The sequence below is a fragment of the Apium graveolens genome, chromosome 3 (assembly GCF_009905375.1).
Source record: "Apium graveolens cultivar Ventura chromosome 3, ASM990537v1, whole genome shotgun sequence".
Lineage (NCBI taxonomy): Eukaryota > Viridiplantae > Streptophyta > Magnoliopsida > Apiales > Apiaceae > Apium > Apium graveolens.
The window spans coordinates 86,381,500-86,404,112 of record NC_133649.1 but is presented as its reverse complement, the minus strand read 5'-3'; positions in this window follow the sequence as shown (position 1 = coordinate 86,404,112).

The window sequence follows — 22,613 nt, the reverse complement described above, 5'->3', positions numbered from 1 at the left end:
CCAGGTATGAGACCACCTATTAGAGGACCCCCACCTGCTGATTCAGGCTTTACTAGTCATTCAGTCACAGGAGTACCTTTCCAGTTCTCTTCCTATCCTGTCCCATATCATCAGTTTGAGGCTTGCCTTATGGAGCAGCGATTCCTACAGGGTCAGATCCAGGAGTTATTGCATATCATGCGTACCAGAGAGATGGGGAGTGGTGAGAGGCGACTTATGGAGAGGCTCCAGGCATTTCATAGAGCAGCTGCTGTAAGGATTGCTGAGGCTACACATGAGGACATCACCCATAATTTCCTAGTGGAGTGGGCTAAGTGGGTTCTAGAGGAGCTTGAGGAGATAGGAGGTCCATATTTGCCATGAATTAGAGATTTTGAGATGGAGATGCTGAGCAGTGTTGTTATAGTTATGTAGTATGGACAGTAGTGTGTAGTGTGTATCAGTAGACTTTTGAGTTGTATTTATAGACTAGCGATGCTGACTAGTGAGTAGGTTGTTGTACCCTTTTTGCTTTTACTTTCGAAGCGTCTTTACGCTTGTACTACCTAAAACTTTTGATCTATATATATCAGTACCTTTTTCCTTTCCAACACTGTCATTTACTTTATTGCACTTGTTTTACTTTACCTTATTTATTGCACCAGTATACCCTGTGATACCATGTACCCTATTTTCCATAACTGTTTATATTCTGTAAAGAAGCATGCAATTTACTTAGTTACAACTGTTTTCAAAAAGAGATATTCCTATTTTACAAAACTTTTCTTTTATACAAAGATTTGATTCAAAAGCTAAATAAATTGATTGATTCTTTACAGAAAATGCCTCCCAGAAGAAATACCCGCACCAACACCCAGAATGAAGAAATCAACAATAACAACCAAAATGATACAAACCAGAATGTGAACCCAGGACCCATGGACCCAGCAATAGCCCAGATTCTTCAAATCTTGACCCAACAAACAGTTCACCTGGCACAACAACAGCAGAGACAGACCAATCCCCAGGTAACTTTCAAAACTTTTCAGGCAGTAAACCCACCAGAATTCAAGGGTTCCTTAGAGCCAATTGAAGCAAATGTGTGGTTAAAGGAAATAGAGAAGGCATTTGCCTTAGTGAAAGTAAAGGAAGAACAAAAGGTTGAGTTTGCAAGTTACTATCTGAAGAATGAGGCCACCTATTGGTGGGAGATGGTGAAGACATTGGAAAGCACAGATGTTATTACTTGGGAAAGGTTTAAGGAATTGTTTTTAGAAAAGTATTTTCCTCAGTTTGTTCAGGATCAAATGGAGCTGAAGTTTTTAGAATTAAAGCAAGGGAACATGTCGGTAACAGATTATGAAGGGAAGTTTGAGGAATTGTCAAGGTATGTGCCATCGTATGTTGATACTGATAGAAAGAAAGCTAAGAGATTCCAACAAGGCTTGAAACTATGGATCAGAGGGAAGGTAGCTATTTTTGAATTGGATACCTATGCCGGGGTTGTATAGAAGGCTATGATCGCAGAGACAGAGAGTGAGATGTTTCAGAAGGAGAAAGAAAGCAAGAAAAGGAAAGTTGAGGGAAGTGAGGGTCAGTCACAAACAGGGAAGTTTCCAAATTTTAAGAAGGGCAAGTTTCAGCCAGGGAAAAATTTTAATTTCAGGAGACAAAATGCAAGAGACGGAGGCCAGGGCAATCGTCCAGAAAGAAGCATGGAGGAGTTTGTAACAAGTTAAATGTGGTATGTTTTAAATGCAACCAGAAAGGGCACTACTCGAGGGAGTGCCGAAATCAGCCAACAAGAGAGCCAGCAAATAAGGATCAGCCTATCCGGAATCCAGCAGTGAAAGTTCCAGTCATTGGATTTATATGCTTTAAATGTGGGAAGCCAGGACATATGGCCAGGGATTGCAAGACACCAACCCCAGTCAGTAATGCATTAAGGATTATGGGATCTACCCCAATAGTGAATGAGACTCCGAGGGCTAGAGTTTTTGACATATCGGTGAAGGATGCAATCCAGGATACGGATGTCATGGCAGGTATGCTTAATGTGAATTCTTTATGTGCCAAAGTGTTAATAAATTCAGGAGCAACTCGATCGTTTGTTTCACAAGATTTTGTTAGTAAGTTAAATTGTCCAGTTGGGTATTTAAATGAAATAATGACTGTGGAATTAGCAAATCAAGAACGTGTAACTGTTAACCAAGTTTGTGGGAATTGTGAGATTGAGATTTCTGGTAGTAAGTTTTGTGTAGATTTGATACCGTTTAAGTTAGGAGAATTTGACGTTATATTAGGGATGGATTGGTTATCTAAGCATGATGCTCAGATAGATTGTCGAAATAAGAAAGTAATGCTGAAAACGCCAGACGAAAGAATAGTAACGTTCAAGGGACAGAAGCAGGTAAAGAAGTTCTTAACGATGATTCAAGCCAAGAAGTTACTACGACAAGGATGTGAGCATTTCGTAGCATATGTGATCGACAGAAGTCAGGAGCCAGCAAAAATTGAAGATATTCCAGTTGTAAATGAATTTCCAGACGTATTTCCCGACGAATTACCAGGACTTCCTCCAGATAGAGAAATTGAATTTGCAATCGACTTAGCACCTGGAACCGAACCAGTATCCAAGGCCCCGTATAGAATGGCGCCCGTTGAGATGAAAGAGTTAGCAAAACAATTACAAGAGCTGTTAGAGAAAGGAGTAATCAGACCCAGCGTATCCCCATGGGGAGCCCCGGTATTATTTGTCAAGAAGAAGGATGGAAGCATGAGACTGTGCATCGACTATAGGGAGCTCAACAAGTTGACGATCAAGAATAAGTATCCGTTACCCAGAATTGATGATTTGTTTCACCAATTGAAGGGAGCCAAGTATTTCCCCAAAATTGATTTAAGATCGGGATATCATCAACTGAAGATCAAACCAGAAGATATACCAAAGACAGCTTTCAGAACAAGGTATGGGCATTACGAGTTTTTAGTGATGTCTTTTGGATTGACCAACGCCCCAGCAGCGTTTATGGACCTGATGAACAGAATTTTCAAGGAATATTTGGACAAGTTCGTTATAGTATTTATAGAAGATATTTTGATCTATTCAAAGACGGAGGAGGATCATGCGGAACATTTAAGGACAACTTTGGAGATTTTAAGGAAAAAGAAGTTATATGCTAAATTGTCGAAGTGTGAGTTTTGGCTACAGGAAGTTCAGTTCTTAGGACACATAGTCAGTAATGAAGGAATCAAAGTGGACCCGGCAAAGATCGAGGCAATTACGAATTGGGAAAGACCGAGAGCACCCACTGAGATAAGAAGTTTCTTGGGATTGGCAGGATATTATCGACGATTCGTTCAGAATTTCTCAAGAATTGCAACACCATTGACAAAGCTTACACAAAAGAATGAAAAGTTTATATGGAATGATAAGTGCGAAGAAAGTTTTCAGGAATTGAAGCGGAGATTAATCACAACACCTGTTTTGTCACTTCCAGACGATCAAGGGAATTTCGTAATTTATAGCGATGCTTCTTACAAAGGATTAGGATGTGTTCTTATGCAGCACGACAAGGTGATTGCGTATGCGTCAAGGCAATTGAAACCACACGAACAGAAGTACCCTACTCATGATTTGGAGTTAGCAGCTATAGTTTTCGCTTTGAAGATTTGGAGACGTTATTTGTATGGAGAAAAATGTGAGATTTTCACGGATCACAAAAGTTTGAAATATATATTTACCCAGAAGGAACTTAATATGAGACAAAGGAGATGGTTAGAATTGATCAAGGATTATGATTGCTCGATTAATTATCATCCCGGTAAGGCGAACGTTGTAGCAGATGCGTTAAGTCGGAAGGAAAGGTTAAATGTGTTATCCATACCTGAAGAGATATATAAAGAATTTCAAAAATTGGAATTGGAGATTAGAATTTGTAAGCCTGAGGAAGCAAAAGTGTACGGTATGATTTTCCAACCGGAGTTATTGGAGAAAATAAAGAAATGCCAGAAAGAGGTAATGGATCAAGATATAAATAGTTTGGTAGGTGAGGAATTATGCATGCAACAAGATGATCAAGGTATTCTTAGGTTTTCTTCAAGAATTTGGATTCCACCAGTAACGGAGCTGAAAAATGAAATTTTACAAGAGGCACATAGTTCAAGATATTCCATCCATCCAGGGAGTACCAAAATGTACAGAGATTTAAAGAAGAATTATTGGTGGCCAAATATGAAGAAGGAAATTGCGGAATGGGTTAGCAAATGCTATACCTGTCAGAGAGTTAAAGCAGAGCATCAGAGACCAAACGGATTGCTACAGCCATTGGAGATTCCAGAGTGGAAGTGGGAACATATTGCCATGGATTTTATAATTGGATTACCAAGGACAAGGGCTAAACATGATGCCATTTGGGTTATAGTAGATAGACTTACCAAGTCAGCTCATTTTCTGCCTATAAATGAAAGATTTTCGCTCGACAAGTTAGTTCATATGTACTTGAAAGAGATCATAGTTCGTCATGGAGTTCCAGTGTCTATTGTATCTGATCGAGATCCAAGATTTAATTCAAGATTTTGGAAGAGTTTTCAAGAATGTTTGGGAATAAGATTGAATATGAGTACGGCCTATCACCCCCAAACGGATGGCCAAAGTGAAAGAACGATCCAGACAATCGAGGACATGCTACGTGTTTGTGCTATTGATTTCAAAGGAAGTTGGGACGAGCATTTACCCCTGGTAGAGTTTGCTTATAACAACAGTTATCATGCCAACATTGGGATGCCGCCTTATGAAGCCCTTTATGGACGCAAATGTAGATCTCCAGTATATTGGGACGAAGTAGGAGAACGCAAAATACTCGGACCCGAATTGGTACAGCAGATAAAGGAAGTTGTTGAAATTATCCAGAAAAGATTAATAGCCGCACAAGATCGTCAAAGGAAATATGCAGACCAGTCAAGAAAAGACATAGAATTTGAAGAAGGAAGCTTGATATTATTGAAAGTATCACCGTGGAAAGGACTAACGAGGTTTGGGAAGAAAGGGAAGCTAAACCCAAGATATGTCAGACCTTTTGAAATCCTAAAGCGTATTGGCAAGGTAGCTTACGAATTAGCGTTACCTCCGCACATGGAGCACATTCACAATGTTTTTCACATATCAATGCTTAAGAAATATAATCCAGACTCCAGGCATGTAATAGAATATGAGCCAATAGAACTTCAAGCAGATTTATCATATGTAGAGAGTCCGATAGAGATTCTAGAGGAAAGGGAGAAAGTATTGAGAAATAAAGTGGTAAAGTTAGTAAGAGTATTATGGAGAAACCCAAAGGTTGAAGAGTCAACCTGGGAGTTAGAAAGTGATATGAGAGAAAAGTACCCTCATTTGTTTTCTTAGAGATTCTGAGGACAGAATCCTTTTAAGGGAGGAAGGATGTAATATCCGGGATATATCGTGTAATTATTTTTGCTATTATATAATTGTTATGTGTGTTCAGTATCTATTCTGTGAGCTAATTGTTAAGTGTTATCTGTATTTGAATATTCAAAAATAATATTAATTGAGTATTTTAATTTTTATATGTCCAAAATAAAATATAGATAATTGTCATATCTTCCTAATTATTTTTATGTTGGTTTATGGATTTATAAGAATCATAAGAAATTTCTAAAATCTTTTTTTCCGGGTAATTAAAATCTATTTTATAAAAATGGGAACCAACCGACGTCAACCGTTATTACGTTTTTGGAACCCGAAACTCTTTCGAGAACTCCTTCCTAACCTAATTGTAATATTCTGAGCATATTCCATGTTTCGACTTTTTCGATCCGGCGTACGGTTTGTCCAGCGCGGGTCCCGGCGTAACATTTTCGATACAATATTCGTTTCGGTAAATCAATAAAACCCGTATTTTCGATAAACGGGAGCTTTTTATTAAACTATCACAATTATCACTTCGTAATACGTGTAACCAGGCGCTGAGACCAAGACCGCAGTACAAATTGTACTGATTTGGATAATTATCCCGAAAACCGATACCGTTTGGATCAGTTTTTACAAATAAACGTACCGTTTTATATCCGGAATGATCCAACGGGATACAAATTTTCCGTAATTATAAATAGCCTTTTACCGTATTTTATTTCGTATCAAAATCATTTGCAGATAGTTAATTATATAATTTTCAGAGAAAAACCCTAATTTCCTAAAATTGTTCTAAGAATCAAACAGCAAAACGAAGGCGTTACCGATCTCTGTTTTCAAAGCTTGAGTAACCAAAACGAAGGATTTGAAGTGTTCTATCAGATTCTGAGCTTTGTTTCACTGCAGAAATCAAGGTTATTTTTCTAAAAATTTATTTATTTTCGAATTTATTTTATTAAAAATATGAATTTTTGTTCGGATGATTGATTGTATGATTTGATGATTTCATGTTATAGAGCTTATTTTCCTGATGATTTTCATATGTCATACGTCTGATTTGGAGTTCAATAACATGCTCAAAAGTGGGTTTAATTTTCGAATTTCAAAATTAGGGTTTATAACCCGTATGAATGTTCTTAATTGAAATTTGGGGGTTTCTTATTATGTGATAGATTGATGTTGTGTTATAGTGGGTTGTGTTCTCTGTGAAATTTGCAATCTAGTCGTATAAGTTTCATGAACCAACGAGGTCTATAGAGAAGGGAGTTGTGTTTTGAAGTTTTCCGATGTTCGCCGGAAACTGGAAAACTTCATGGCCAAATTTCGGCCAACTCAGGGATTGTTGGGTTGAATTGATTGCATGGTTGTGTTCCTGATGTTGTGTAGATGTGATCTGGAGGTGTTGGTGGAGTGAGGACGCCGGGAACATGTTCTCCGGCCACCTCTGTGTTTTCCGGCGACGGGGTGTAAAAAATACAGTTTAGTACCCCAACTTTTGAAAACGATGCAGTTTGGTCCCTGTAGTTTCCAGACTTTGCAAATTTAGGATTCCTGTTTATAAAATGTTTAAAAATCATATTTTCTATTTATTTTTATTATAAAAATTCGTTTTTAATTTCTGAAAATTCTAAAAATTATTATTTTAATTCCGAAAATTATTTTTAATTCACAAATAAATCTAAATTAATTAGTTAATTAATTTCAGTTAATTTCTAATTGATTAATTGGTCAATTAATTCGAAAATTAATTGATTAATTAATTTAATTAATTGTTAATTGATTTTAATTAATTATTTAATTAGATTTAATTATTTAAAAATGATTTAAAAATTCTGAAAAATAGTTTCGAGCTTTAAAATATTATTCTAAATTATTTTCAAGGCTCGATAATTATTCTAAAATTATTTCGGAGGCAGAATTGGCCAACCGAACCCTATTTATTAACCCGAAATTGATCCAACGACCCGTTTTAATTCCGAAAAATGTTTTAAAAATCATTTTAAATACCAGAAAGCCTATTTATGACCCGAGACTTCTTTATAAATAATATATCATTGATTACGTGATGTATTATGTGTTATATGTGACTTGTTAATTGACTATCGGTCTATATATTCGGTGTTTATTTGATTATTGCATAACTTTCAATCCGTTAATCGGATTTGGGTAAAACGAAGGGTAGATAGAAGTATGTGTTGAATAGAATTCCATGAGTAAATTATTGATAGATGCTTATGATATGTGAGCAGAAGAGGCAAGACGTAGGAAAGGGAAACAGGTAGTTGAGGATAAAACAGTTGTGATTGAAAGCGAGTGCAGTGTAGTAAGCTAATACCAGGCAAGTGTTCTGAACTTTCTCGAGATATTGTAGTACTTGATAATCCTGTGATATTGCGAGTGCTTTGAAGCACGGAAACCTAAATCCTGATTCCAGTTATTGTTCTTGAGCCATAAACCTTATTCTTTCTAGACCATTGATTGTTGTATACCCAAACACGAACCTCAAGTATACGATACTACTCCACAAATACATGCAAACAAAATCCCAAACACTGAACTGAATTACTTGTACATTCAATCATTGTATCCTATGCTTTGAAAGCCCAAATCCTTGAAACCCTGAAATGTTGATTCCTTTGTTATCCAATTTTTTCATTACCCAGCATCCAAGCTTATAAATTGCCTTATTGATCCTTACAAGGATTGAAACCCTTTCATTGTTAAACATTTATTATTGTTAATGATTTCGGTTATTGTTTATTATTGCATATTCTGTTATTATGTTAGAATTGGATTGTTTTTATAAAATTGTGGACCAGATTCGTGGTCAGATGATATAATGGTCAAGTTAGGCTAATGTGTGCCTTGGATCCAGTAGTTAGAGCAATGCTGTGTGCCTTGCTCGGGGTTAGTGCGTGACTGATCAGCAGCCTAACCTTGGTTTTTAAATTAAAAGTATAATATCCAATTCTAAATCATAATCCATTGTTCACTTGATATCATAACCATATTCACCTGATGATCATTATTCTCAGTTTTGTCATTGTGACTTGCTGAGCTAGTTAGCTCATTTGTGCGATGTTGTTTATATTCTTTCCAGTTAAAAAGGAACCAGTTGGTAAAGAGGATCCCCAGTCCAGTGCGAGAGCTAGGGGTTCAGGTTGAGAAAGCTGAGCTAGTAGGCTTCTTTTGGAATAATTTAAGTTTGTAAAAGTTTGTAATAATGTTTAATACTCAGTTTGAGTTTGAAATAGTTGGGATTTGAACGGTTTGTAATATATTAGTGTGTTTGTCTTGTGTGCATACTTTAACCTGTTGCGGTCCGTGGTGGTTGGTAAGTAGGGTCACTACATATATAATTATTATCTTTATTATTGTTATAAGCAGGTTATAATTAAGGTGTGTGTGTGGACCCCAAACTTCTGACCCGGGTTTGGAGGGCGCCACAGTCACCACCTCAAAATAAATGTATTACCTACATAACTTATCTTAGACAATAACTCCCCGCTATTTCTTCAAAGTTGTTGTAGAGCCTATGTGTGGACTTGGCATCCTTAGCTTTTGTCGGTCTTGGATTTTAGTGATCCGGTCTTGGGTCTTTCCTCTTCTTCACGGTGCGAAGACTACTAACTCCTCATTAGTACGTCTAGGACTTGGGTCTTAGAGCAAGAATCACCTCACGTCACTTCACCTCACTACAAAACTAACAAGACAATCCACGAAACAAACCAAGTATAGAAAAGATGGTTTGAACTAGTATGTTACCATACTAGCCCACAAATAGTATAATATTCAAATAAGAATATTAAAACTAAATAAGAATACTTGACTTAAGATAATAAATGGTATCTAAGTATTTTTATAATTACTCCTTTAAAGGTTTAACGAAGTTGTGGAGTAATATGAGAAGTCTTTTATATAAAGCACGTATAGCTTATGACTTCGTTAGTATTCTTCTTCTTTCGATTACTTATTATAAATCAAAGAATACTTTAGTTATAATCTCGGAATTGTAACTTATCCTTTACGCTCGTAGGCTTAAGGATTTTAGTATACTTATGTTTTGACACTTATGTGGTCAAAGTATACTTTTAACTTCAAGCACTTGTATAAGTTTTATGATTTTTAGCCAAGTTCCAAATAATAGAAGTGCAAGTAATTGGCGTAAGATCGTGCTTTTGAAGTTTAGATGAATAATTACGAGTAGTTTATATTTATCGAATAATAACCCCACGAACACTGAAAGATGTTAGAAGGGGCTTATACGATATGTCTCGTAATTGTTTATATACACGATATATGTTAGCCAAGATCCAATTAAAGAGCGTGAAAATAATTAGCTAACTCGTGGATTTGATTCATCTTTAAATAACGGATGATTACGAAGTAGTTTATATGAAACAAGCTATAATCCCCCGGAACACTAAAGATGTTAGAAGGGATTACACTTTTACTTCGTAATATTTTATATGTACGTTATTAGTTAGATAAGATCCAATTAAAGAGCGTTAAGTAATTGGCTAACTCGTACGATCCATTTTAAGATTTGACAAATTACGAAGTGTTTATATGAGACAAGTAATAATCCCTCGGAGAGCACTAAAGATGCTAGAAGGGATTACACTTAAACTTCGTAATTATTTTATGAGCACGAATGAGTATTAGCCAAGATCCAATTAAAGTGCAAGAAATAATTGGCTAACTCGTACTTGTGTCAAATATAATCTCCCCTTGGAGATTAAGTACTTATTTTTTTAGATCTTCTTGATGAAATGATTTTTTTGAAGATCAGGTACTTATTCGAATTCCGAGTTCGAATCTTAGTTCTCTTTACCCTTGAGAACTTTCTTTATAAGAGATCTTGTATTAGAGCTTAAGATGAAGTAGAGAAGTTAAGTACAAATCTCAAATAAAAAGAACTCAAATAAGAAGCTAAAAGTTACCACTTTTGAAGAACGGTCCGAAAAGTTCGCCGGAAAAATTGGCCGAAGGTTCGGCCAGATTTTGGCACGTTGGTCGAACTTGGGCAGCCCTTCGGGAGGTCGGGAAGTGGTAGTGGATGAGCTCACTTGGTGGGATAAAGCTTGGTTGGGTGAAGCTAAGCTTGGGTTTCAAAAACCTTGTATACATGTAAGTATATAGAAGAGAGAGAAGGTTTTTGAGAAGAAGTGTGTGTATAGAATTGGAAAGAGATGAAGAGAAGCACTTCTTGAAAAAATCCCAGCAACTTTTTGGCACTTAATCTTGAATAAAATGGATTGGGGTGGGGGTTATTTATAGGAGAAGTTGGGTGGATTGAATGGTGGAGATTTGAGGAAAATGGATGGTGGATGGTGTATGTCACTTGGATTGATGACTTGGAAAGCAAAGTGTGTTTCTTTACAACTTGCCATAAGAGAAAAACTACTTTATGGGTTCAAATCTCAGCTGAGATATTTGAATTAATATATATTTTCCTTTTTCTTTTAATCATTATTTAATCACTTAATTAAGGATTAAACACCATTAATTATGACCTTAAAAACTCCTAAATAAATACCATAAAAAATATGATAAATATTTAACTAATATAAAATGATGTCCTGCAAGTTTTTGTCAACTTTAGTCAATGGTAACTAGGTCAAACATGGTCAAATGTGGGACCAACTGCCTCGATTCTTGTGCCCGGACAAAATTTCTCTGAATGCTACGAAATTTTTACCATACTTATAAAATACCATTTAAATGATCCATACCAAATTTCAAGTCATTCTAGTATGTGGAAGTATTTTATCTAAAAGTGAAACTGTTCTGTCAGCCTTTCTTCCAAATAAAAATATCGTTGGTCTTGAAATAAAGGAGATGGATCTTTTGACCAAATTTTTGAGTTGTATAAATACTTAAAATATATTTCCTAATATATAAAATATATTTGGATGATAGGAAATGTGTTTGAGTATTTTTGAATAATTTTCTCCGAGAAATGCTGATTTTACGAAACGGGAGAAAATTACTGTAAGTATTCATAAATGAGTTGCAGAACTGGATATTAATATTCCAACCTTGAATATTAATAAACTTTGAATAAAAACTCTTTTGATATATGTAGAGATATATTTTGGAGTGAAGAGTTAAATATTTTTGATATAGCACGAGATCTCTAAAGAGTATTTCTGTAATATTCCGTATTCGAGCTTGTTACCATATTCCTGTTGCAACACATATCTAAGAAATATCATATCTTGATATTTATTATTTGATCATATTTCCTTAGAGATATATTCCATAAATATATAGTTTTGATATTTTGCAAGAATGAAATATGTCTTTTATCTGTTTAAAAGACATGATTTTGCTAGTTTGACTTTTTGACTCTGATTTGGATCAGTTAAATTCATGTCCTAATGGAGAGGATCTATGTGTTATTAATTTTATATTTAATTGTACAAATATCAAAATAAATAATATATCGAAGATATCCTTTCAATCTTCCCCTTTTTGGTATTTGCTAAATAAACATATGATTAATAGTGTGTGCTTCCCCTTGGTGTTTGCATGATTTTTGAAAAGTATTTTGCACATAAAACATTTAAAGCTCCTTTCTTAAAAATCCTGCAAAATGATTTGTTAGATTTATCATAGACAAATATAAGCACAGATAGATCCTTGTATATCAAAAAGATAGCAATTTTCAAAAAATTTGAACATTAAGGGTCCAATTTCTCTTCCTCTTTTAATTGGTACATGCCAAAAAGAATATGTAGAGTTTTATCGAAAAACATTAACCTAGAAAACATGGCATTGTGATTAATAGTTCTAGTCAAATACATGTATTTTGAGCATATAGAAATTAATCCAAAATGATATGCATGGTAAGTTTGATTTGTTTTTGTATGAGTTGAAAGAAAAATAGTTAAGGTAGTGCTTTTGAGATATAATCCATGTAGTTTAGCAAAACTAAAAGAAGAGATGTTTATGCATGCATGGTTTGACTGAAAAGATAGGATATAATTTTTAATGATCTAATTTTGATTATATATATTTGTAGTAAGTCCCTTTTCAATTTTATTGATTACCAAATATTGTAGTTAAAAACATTTGTATAAGTAGACTTGTATGACAGTGTGATTTAGCCGTCTGATTGAACTGTACTTTATATCAATGATCAGTCATTTTAGTTTTAGCAAGTTCATTTCAGTTTGACAGATTGCATGTAACTTTAGAAAATTTTTATTTAAGTCAATTTTGTTCAATCTTTAAAGAACATGATTCATGCAAATACTTCCATAGTGATTGACTGTATAGCATACATAATTTTCAATCACAAAAAAAACTTTCACTAATACAATCAATATTCATGTTACAAAGTCTGAGATCTAATACACACTATTTGGTCAAATCGACTTTGCTGGCTATTGTCATGTTACAACATTAATCACTAATACATTCTATTTCTATTTCAGAGCGAAGTATCAGATTATACATGTCGGAAAGCTAATACATTCTAAGGAACTCCATATTTCTAAACAACCTATTACAAATACAATATATCTAAATCCACAATAATGATACTCAATATCTTTTACTTATTCAATTACCATAAAAGATTCAGTTGGATTGGTTTAATACTGGAACTTAATACAACAATCAGATGTGTGTGTGGAAGTAGAATTATTATAGGTTAAGAATTTATACCTGTCATACCTTAGCAGAGTGGGACTTTGATGATTTTGACATAATGCCTTCATAAGCTAAGCTTGATCAGTTTTGAGCTGTGCATTCGTGTGTTTGGCCTGCAGCTTAGTTAGATAATACACATATATACCAGTTACCAAATTGCTTAACTCTCAACTGATATGAAAGAGATAGGGGCAAACATTTATAGAATGTTAATTTGACAGTCAATTTGGTAGATAAGATTAAAATGACAGAGTAGTCTATAAACAGCTTTTTTTTTGAAATAATCAACTTCACAGATTAGTGACAGAGATAATTAGGGAACATCATAGACCATGACACTAAGCCAGAATGCATTACCAACATGAAACACAAATTCATATTCTAATACCAAGAATCAGAGAATTTTAAAGTCAGAATTGACTTTGTTCCTGCAGAGATTTATTAGTGAATTTAAGTACAAAAATTGTAGTACAAGTATGATAGAGTATGCAACACCAGATGTAACAGAATGTATATTATATTACACTGAACAAAAGTGTTCATATCAATCAGTGTGGTTCACTGATTAAATAGAACAAAGTTCTGCACCTGTCTTAGATATTAAAAAGCATTAGGAGTGCATACACTCCATTAGGTTCAACTAAATTAAAACAGAGTTTAAGGTTACAAACATCAAATCAGAAATCCAAAGGTTTAATTTAAATTACACCAACAGAAATACAACAGATCAGTAATAGATCAGCAAAAAGGGTGCAGAAGCAGCAACACAGCAAGGTGCACTCGGTAGCAAGAACATCAACACAGATCATCCAATAATATTACCATCAGCATCACAGACATGGATTAAATCAGGAAGATTATCAATCAATTGAACTCTAGCTCCCACACCTACTTCTTCTAACTCATGAATCATTGTAGTGTTCTCACTCAAAGGGACTTGATATGAATTGATAATTTCTTGATCAGACATGCAATTTGTTCCTAGTGTAGATGCAGCTAGGTTTTCTAAATATGCAATCCTATATTTACAAGATGCAGTGATGCCCTCTAGTTCTCCTACCTTTTCCTTAACCTCATCATTTTCATTTTTTACTCTCTTAAGTTCCATTTTAGTTCATTAAACATGGCCTTGACAGACTCAAATTTAGAGAGAAAGACATCTTCCTCATTGATGAACTGAGGAATGACAACAAGAGTGACCTCTTGAGGTTCACAGTGCATCAGGGGCACTTGTGGCCTAAAATGGTCATTGGTGATTTATGAATCAGCCAGATTTGCAAATATTTCAGGCATTGGAATGTTGCAGATTGCAAAGAGAGAAGTAATTAACATACCATATGGCATATAATCAACAAGATGAGCATTTATCATGTTCAAGAGAATGACATAGGAGATACTGATTGATTTTGTTATTAGCAAGCAGATACATGATTTTCATATCAAAGAAGTCAAAATATTTGCTCTGATTAGGTTTAGGCATAACATTAGACCTAATAATGAGAGCAATGTGTTGGAAAGTGCTAGTGAAATGTTTAAAGTGAATACCACAGTTGACATCACAGAGACCACAGGCACATCAGACTTACAAAACATTCCTACCATCAGTTCAAATTCAGACTTATTAAACACAAACAGAGAAAATATGTCCTCACATGGCAACTCACATAGATGAAGAGGTAAATGCAGTGCTCTATTTATGCTCTTGTTATCTACACAGATAACTTTCCTATTCACTGTAGTAGTGAAATGCAAGATGCCCTCTACCCCTTTAATTATGTTCATGTTGCAATAAAATTCCCCCATGAGATGAGTGAAATATTATTTTCCTAGATTGTACATTAAACCATCCCATTTAGCCCTTCTAATGATGAACTCCACTTCACCTTTAACATCCACACAAGTGCCATGTTGGACATTTTTTATGAGTTCAAGAAACTTTTTGGAGTTTGATGGGTTGGATAGTTTTGGTGGTGGAGGTTTTGGTTTGTTCATGTTTGGGCTAAGGTTTGGTTCTTGTCTGAGATTGGCTTTCCTGGTATAAACTTGTGTTTGGAAAGGCTTAGTTAGTCTAGGGTTAGGGGAATGAGGGTTATGAAATTTTCTGCTTTAGTAGAAAGGAATGGTGTGATTTTTGTATCCTTTTCTGAGTTGTCTAGGTGGAAAGTGTCTTTTGTGGTAGTGTTTGGGATGTGAAGATTGAACAGTTTTGAAGGCTGATGTTTTGTGATGGTGAAACTGATTTTTTTCCATATTTTCAAGAAGATATGGATTTTCAATCAGTGGTCTGGGCTTGGGGTAATAGGGGTTGGCATTTGGGTTTATGTTGCAAGTGAAGTGGAGTAATGCAAAATGAACTGTGTTTGTGTATGAATGTAGCAAGTTTAAACAATTATATATGCATGCACATAGCACATAATTCAATTTAAGTTAGAAAAATAATTTTCTGGAAAATAACTTTCACTGTTCATGAATAGTGATTTTCATTAAATGAAGTTGGCAAAGAATTGATATGCAGAGGCGTGGTTTACATAATTCCAGATCCTAGGTATGTGAATAAAGCAGCTAGTGTATAAAGTATAAGAGCTGATATAAGCAAATAATACTAGAAGACACTATTTTATTACTGTTAGAAGTACAAAAAGTACACAAAATTGGGAGAATGTGTGACATAAAGGTGAAAAGCAACTTACTCTATCACATAGACTCTATCAAGTGACAAACAAAGCATTTAAGAATGTTCAGTTTTGAGAAAAGATTTGGGCAGACTGATTGTTACTTTTTGAACTGAATTTGATGTTCTTTAAAAATTTGAGTGTTAATAAAGAATGTAACATTTATTTCTTAAGAAACTATGTTATTAATGAGATACAACCAAGAGAATGTCATGCACATTAAACACAGAATAGGGCATGCACAATCAGTTTTTATTTTATTCAAATAGCATTTAAGGCAATATAACACTCAGATCATTTATATCAGATATAACACTTTAAATGCAGTAAGTTAAAAACTAAAATGTCACCTAAATTTTCTAAGTGGCCATTAATCACAGCAGTGATCTAGATATAGGGATGCTCAAGGCTCCCCTGCCATGTTTTACTGTGAGAGCTGGTGTGTGAGTATATTATTGATTCTTGTTAATCTGAGATTCCACAAACCAATCTTGATTATACCTTATCTGATTTCTTGTAACTGCACAAGCAAATAAAAAAATGCACAGAATAGTACATAGTTTTGCACTTCAAATTCATAAATTATACTATTCAAGTGAGCATGATGCACAGACTCAGTACACCTTCCAAATAGACAAGTATGGATTGCAGTCAACAAGACATTTCTTATCTAGATTCAATGTATTCAGCTTAAGACAACAATCAGGACAGTTTGCAAATATATTTGGACACACACTTATACAGACTTAATATTTCAGTAATCTTAGATCAATTTGGTAGAGTTTGAACAGACTAATGCTAAACAACCAAGATATCATCAAAGACAATTACAATTAACATGTAAATAGTTCAGTTCAACCAAATAACCCGGGAAAACAAGTGATAGCATATTCAAGGTCCAGTTCATACATATTTTATCTCTAAAGAAATAACAGACCAAGTTTAAGTTTATTCTTGATTATACATTGTACCTGACAGATAATGAAGACAAGAGTTTGTTTTCTTTTTAAAGGAAAGTACTAGTGATACGACCGACATTTTGTGTAATATTATTTGCAAACTATGTATAATATTAGAGCCAATTATAAATATACTTAATGATTGTACGTTTGTGTGAATGGAATTTGCTGCATTATAAATTGCTTTATGTAGTATATAAATTTTTCAAAGAAAGAGTTTTATTAATTGCCCTTATTTTTTATTTATAAAGAATATTCTATACCTTGGAAAATTATCCTTTAAGAATTATTTCACTCACAAATTTCAAAAGTGATCTCATAAAATTTCTAAAAATCCAAGTTATTTTATGGTACAATTTTTATAATTTTTGAACTTTTATTTTATTTTATAAAAATAAATCTTTGAAAATTAGTTGCTTAGTAATTAGCAAATTACATGGAAACCCTTGCATGCAAATACTCTTCCATTCAACTAAAGGGCAAAGAAGACATTTACAACCCCACTAACTCACATTTTGTTAGCCAAATTACCTCCTTGACCTTGCATGCAAAATGACCTAACTATGTTGGAAGGTTACTCTTGTAAATTCTCATTTCCACTCACTTCTTTTAGTCAATCAAAAGCATAAAACCAAGCACAAAATGAGAGGATCATTTCATTCACTCCACACTCCACCCTCACCTCACCTCCCTTTCGGCTCCTTCATCTCAGCTTTTTGGCCGAAGCCCTACCCCCTCCCTTTTCTTCATTCTTCATTCAAGCACCTAACTTCCATTCAAGTAAATGTTACTTCCTATATCTTGATCATATATAATCCAAAGAAGTTTGAGTAAAAAGTTTAAGTTTTGATCTTGCATGGCATAGTTTTAGTTGGAACTCAAAGTACAATCTTGATTCTCATGGATTTAAGGTTGTATTATTGAGGGAACTACAAGGAATGGTGAAATGCCAAGTCATGAGAATGAGGCTCTTTATTTTAATGGTCATTTCCCTTCCATTTCATTCGGCCATGACCTTGAGGGAGCCGAATGAATGGTTCTTAGTGGTGTTTTGTTGCCTTGTTTCATTTTTGTGTGTTTTTGTGATGATAACATGAATTTTGTAGTAAAAACTTGATAAAACCCTTTGCATGCTAAGTGATCATTTAGTTATAGTTTATGCTATGCTTTCATGTTGATTTTATGATAAAAATTTATTTTGGAAATCATGTTGTTTTGGCTTGAATATTCGAAGGCATGCATGCATAGAAATCAACTCTTGATTTTCGAAAGTTCTTGATCATTTGGATTGATTTTGTTAGTAAGCTTTAATTTCAGTAGGGTTAAGATATTGATCTTGATTTTTACTCCTTGGTATGTGATATTAATTCGAATATATATAAAGGAGATATAAATTGTTGTTTTTGAAAACTTGATGACTTGTAATTTGTGTAATGTGTTAACTTTTATTTTGCTATGTTGCACCTTAGGTAAGGATGATCTCCACTAAGCCTATATTAAGTGTAAGAGAGTTAGCTCAGTAGATCACCTTGGTTGAAGTTTGGTTAGGGTTTTGGTTGTTGTTGGTTTGGTTTGTCAAGTAAGAATCATGATAAAAAGGAGAGCATTAGATTCTGTAGAAAATCAGTTTGGTACCATGAGGTTTAGAGTGAGATTCGACTTGTCATTGTTGTGCATTTTGAGGCCCAAACCACCAGAAGATAAAACTAGGAGTATACAATAGGTTTTAGGTGTTTGTTAGAGATTTATAAGATGTTTGGTTAGGTGCACGAGTGGAAACACAAAATCTGTCCAGCAGGGGACAATTTTGTTGCAACTTAGAATTAGGAAGTTTTGACCATGTCATAGGTAGGCCCTGTTGGGCCTTAGTTAGAGGGAGTATCAGAGGAGTTTTTCCAGCCATAGATCATAGTATTTGGGTTAGAATCATGTGTCACAAGTTAGTTCAAGTCAGGATCTTTTCTGCCCAGAAAAACATGGGAATCATGGACTTTGAGCTTAGGCCTAGGGAGGCCCAAGCTAGGCCCTTGAGACACATCAAGTTTAGGAGTTGCCTTATGATCAGAAGAGTTTAGTGTATAAGTTTTGGAGGTAAACTTGAAGTATAAGAGTGTCAAATGCACCCAAGAAACCATAGATATCATTCTGAAATTTACTATAATGAGCACATTCACTTATCACATAGTTTTAGAGCACTTATGAGTGAAGATTTGGTTGACCACCATGGCTTAAAGATAGCTTATTGTCAGTATAGTGAAAGGCCCAAGTCAGGGTCAATAGGAATTGGATGGTTTAGTAAAGGCTCTTCGTGTTAGGAGGTCAAAAAATTGGGGATTTGTCTAGTATAGCGACCAAGTGACTTAAGTAAGTGGAGTGAGATCATCCAAGCCTAGTGATGCAATATAGTGGGTGTTATATTATTTTGTACTTAAATGTGGTATGTGAGCATATGTGGCTATGTGTACTAATATACTTATAAGGTGATTGTAAATATGTGCGTATATAGGCTTAAGTGCCAGTATGTTTAAGTTCTGTTTACAAATAGGTTGAGTTGGTGAGAATAAACTATAATGAGATTATTATTATTTGTGTAGGATCTCGAGACGAGGGTAAACTTGCCATAAAAGTCAAGTAAAGCTTCCAGTTGCTCCTACCTGCCAGTCAAGTCAAGCCTTCTCAAGGAAAGTGATTCAACCTGCCTCTTTCATTTACACTGCAAGTGTGTGATAACTAGTTCATATATACGCAAGTATTTTAATTCACCTTGATATACATGGACCAAATGGTTTCGAATCTATATCTGTAGTATATGAAAATGACATGAACCCTGAAGTATTTATTTCGAGTAGTTTAACTTTACTTGAAGATTGCTATGCAAGTAAATCCAAAGTCCTATCATGCTAGTATACCAAAGTAATTATGATGTTGAACCATGTGCAAGTTATACCTAGTAACCGTGTCTTGATACCTAAAAGTCAGTTGTTCCCTCATGATTGTTCATAATTGTTTGACAACCCTATCCTTACCCTAAAGCATGATACTCCATTGTACCTTGAGCTGATGCCCACTTTCTCTATATTTTGATACCTAAATCTTATTTGAAACCATTAATGATCACCTTCTTTATACTTTAATACCTATGTCTTATATGGAGCCATTACCTTGGACCTATTTGACTTTGTTCTTTCATACTATCCGATAACCTTGCTAAATCTCACTGTCAAAATCCTTGTAAATGGAAACCTTGCAATTTCTCTTGATAAAGTATAGTTTAGTGGATCTTGTTTCCCAGTGGTTCGGAGTTATTCTAAAACTTTGATAAAAATGTTTACTGTTTAAGTAGTTAATTAGCAATTGGCATCGGTTTTTAAAAATAAAAAGGTTAAGATTTGATTTCCAGTCCCAAAGGGGGATAAATATTTTCTTAAATAGTGGATCTAGACTGAGACGTGAGTCTTTTCCGCATAGAAATTGTAGGCTTAAAATTTGCCTAGGGATCCCATTAATGTTCTAGAACCCAGCGAGGTTCGGAATTACTTCGCGGCTGATCACCGGTTGTAATCCGTAGCGTCATAAAACGGTTTTTGATAAAGAAATGGTTTTGGAAATATTTTGATATAAATAAATGATGCCATCATCCAAAAGTTTATCTCATGTTATTAATAGTTTTCCTGCATATTGTTATTCTTTCATTTTGTTTATGAAATGTATTGTATAGCACTTGTTGAGCATTTGGCTCACTACTTGCTTTCACCCTGATATTACAGCTAGCAGCTATGGTTAGGTTCAAGCAGACAACACGTAAGACTTGTGATTCCGATGCGTATGTTCGAGCTCAGGTAGAATAAGAGTTAGCCTTTGTGTGAGGACTCGATATAAAAAAAATCAGGTTGTAATAGTTAATAGTGTTGGGCTGTTCCAAACCCTAAACTATAAGATCTTGGATTCGGTTGTATTTACTTTCTTTTGTTAACTATTGTAATAAATTGTATATTATGTATGGTTAAGTTGGGGGTGTGACAACTAGTAGTAAATTGTTTAGACAGAACTGTGATTAATTAACCAAGACAGATCATAGTTGAAGTACTACTGAACAGTAATGTATATTAGCTGTGTTAATAACTTAAGTAATATACTTTAATAACACACAATTCATAATAACACATACTTATAGTTCTGCAAGGATTAATCAGGTAATCAGAGCACATATTCATATAATTATTATTTTGCAAAGCTTAATCAGATAATTAGATCATAAATACAAATAGTTGAGTTAAAAATTTAATCCAACATGATTTATACCTATGTAACTTCATCATTAGATAAATAAGAATTTATGAAGTACACTGGGTTATCAAGGAACTTAGAAGTCAAATAAACTAGGACACTAACTTTCCTGGACTTAAATGTATCAATAAACAGTCTGTTATTGTTGAAACTTTATACCAGGAACTTCATAATTTATCAAGCAAATAGACCTTATTTGAAACAATTTCACAGAGATATTGAAACAAACAGATTCACAGATTTTAACTTCAGTCAAACATGTTCTTTAACAGATTAACTCATCAAGTTTACATCTTACACTCATATTTATAGTCCATTTAAACTTAAAAGACTGATAATAATTGATCTTAATTTAACCAAGTGATCATTTTAAGCAACCATTGAGATATAATCAACAAAATTGCTTGAATGAATTTTATAATCAATAAGTAATCATTGATCCAACAGTTAATCATAAGTCCAAGAGATAATCATATATCCAACAGTTAATCATGAATCCAACAGTTAACAACCTCTACAACAATAATCCGAACTTCATACTTTTAATTCGATCAACTATAGAGTAGAATCAAATCACAGCTTCATCAAACATATATCACAGAACATTCATCTCACAAAGATACAAATTAATCAGATAAAGTTCGATTCAACTCTAGTCAAGTTCCCTTCATCACAAATTCACTCGAATAAGACTGAAATAAACAAAAAAAATCACCTGAGCCTAGAGTCTGGCCTGACTCATAGATCTTACCTGGTTGACTCAGTCGCGGACTGAGTCAAATTCCGATTTGCTCTTCTCCGTCGCATGCAGCCATCGCAGCTTCTTTTTCGAGAAGATAATCTAGTAAACAGTCTTCTCCTGCCATTAATCTAAATAAAACATTTGGGTTTTTCAATTTCATCAAACAAATATGAACATAAAGTTATTAAAATCATCTAATCTAATGTTCGATTTGATGATACTCGTTCGATTTATATGCAAATTATCGATTTTTATCACCGAAAATCGATTTTGTTTTTAACCAATCCCAAAACTGATTCATAGAATCTAGCAGAGATTCAATAAATAAATATAAGTACATAATCATAGCTTTGTGTGACTGAGTCGATCTTTAAAGGAAAAGAAAAGTTTTTGATCGGAGGAGAGACTAGGGTTTCAAGTCTGAGAGAGAGAGAGAGAGCCGATGAGAGCGGCGAGAGAGAGAGGGACAAAATAGATTAGGTTTTGTACTGTAGAAACAGTGGTTAGTATATATATTTTAGGTATTTGAATGGTTAGGATTGACTTGATCTATGAATCAATGGCTAGGATTTGTAGAGTTTTGTAGTTTGGGCTGAAATAGATATATTTTTATAAATTAAATACATGGGCCTGATATATTTAATTGATTTGGGCTGGTTAATAAGGGACCAATTTATAAAATGTAATTTTTTTTATAAAACTATTTTTAAAAATAGTCGGATTATTTTATCCTTATATATATATTTTTGTAAATTTGTTTTTGCAAAAATATATATTGCAGAAATTATTTAAATATATATATATATATAATGTTATAGGACCAACAAATATTAATATAAACAGTAGGGAGAGTAATATAATAGGACTAAGACATGGTATGCATA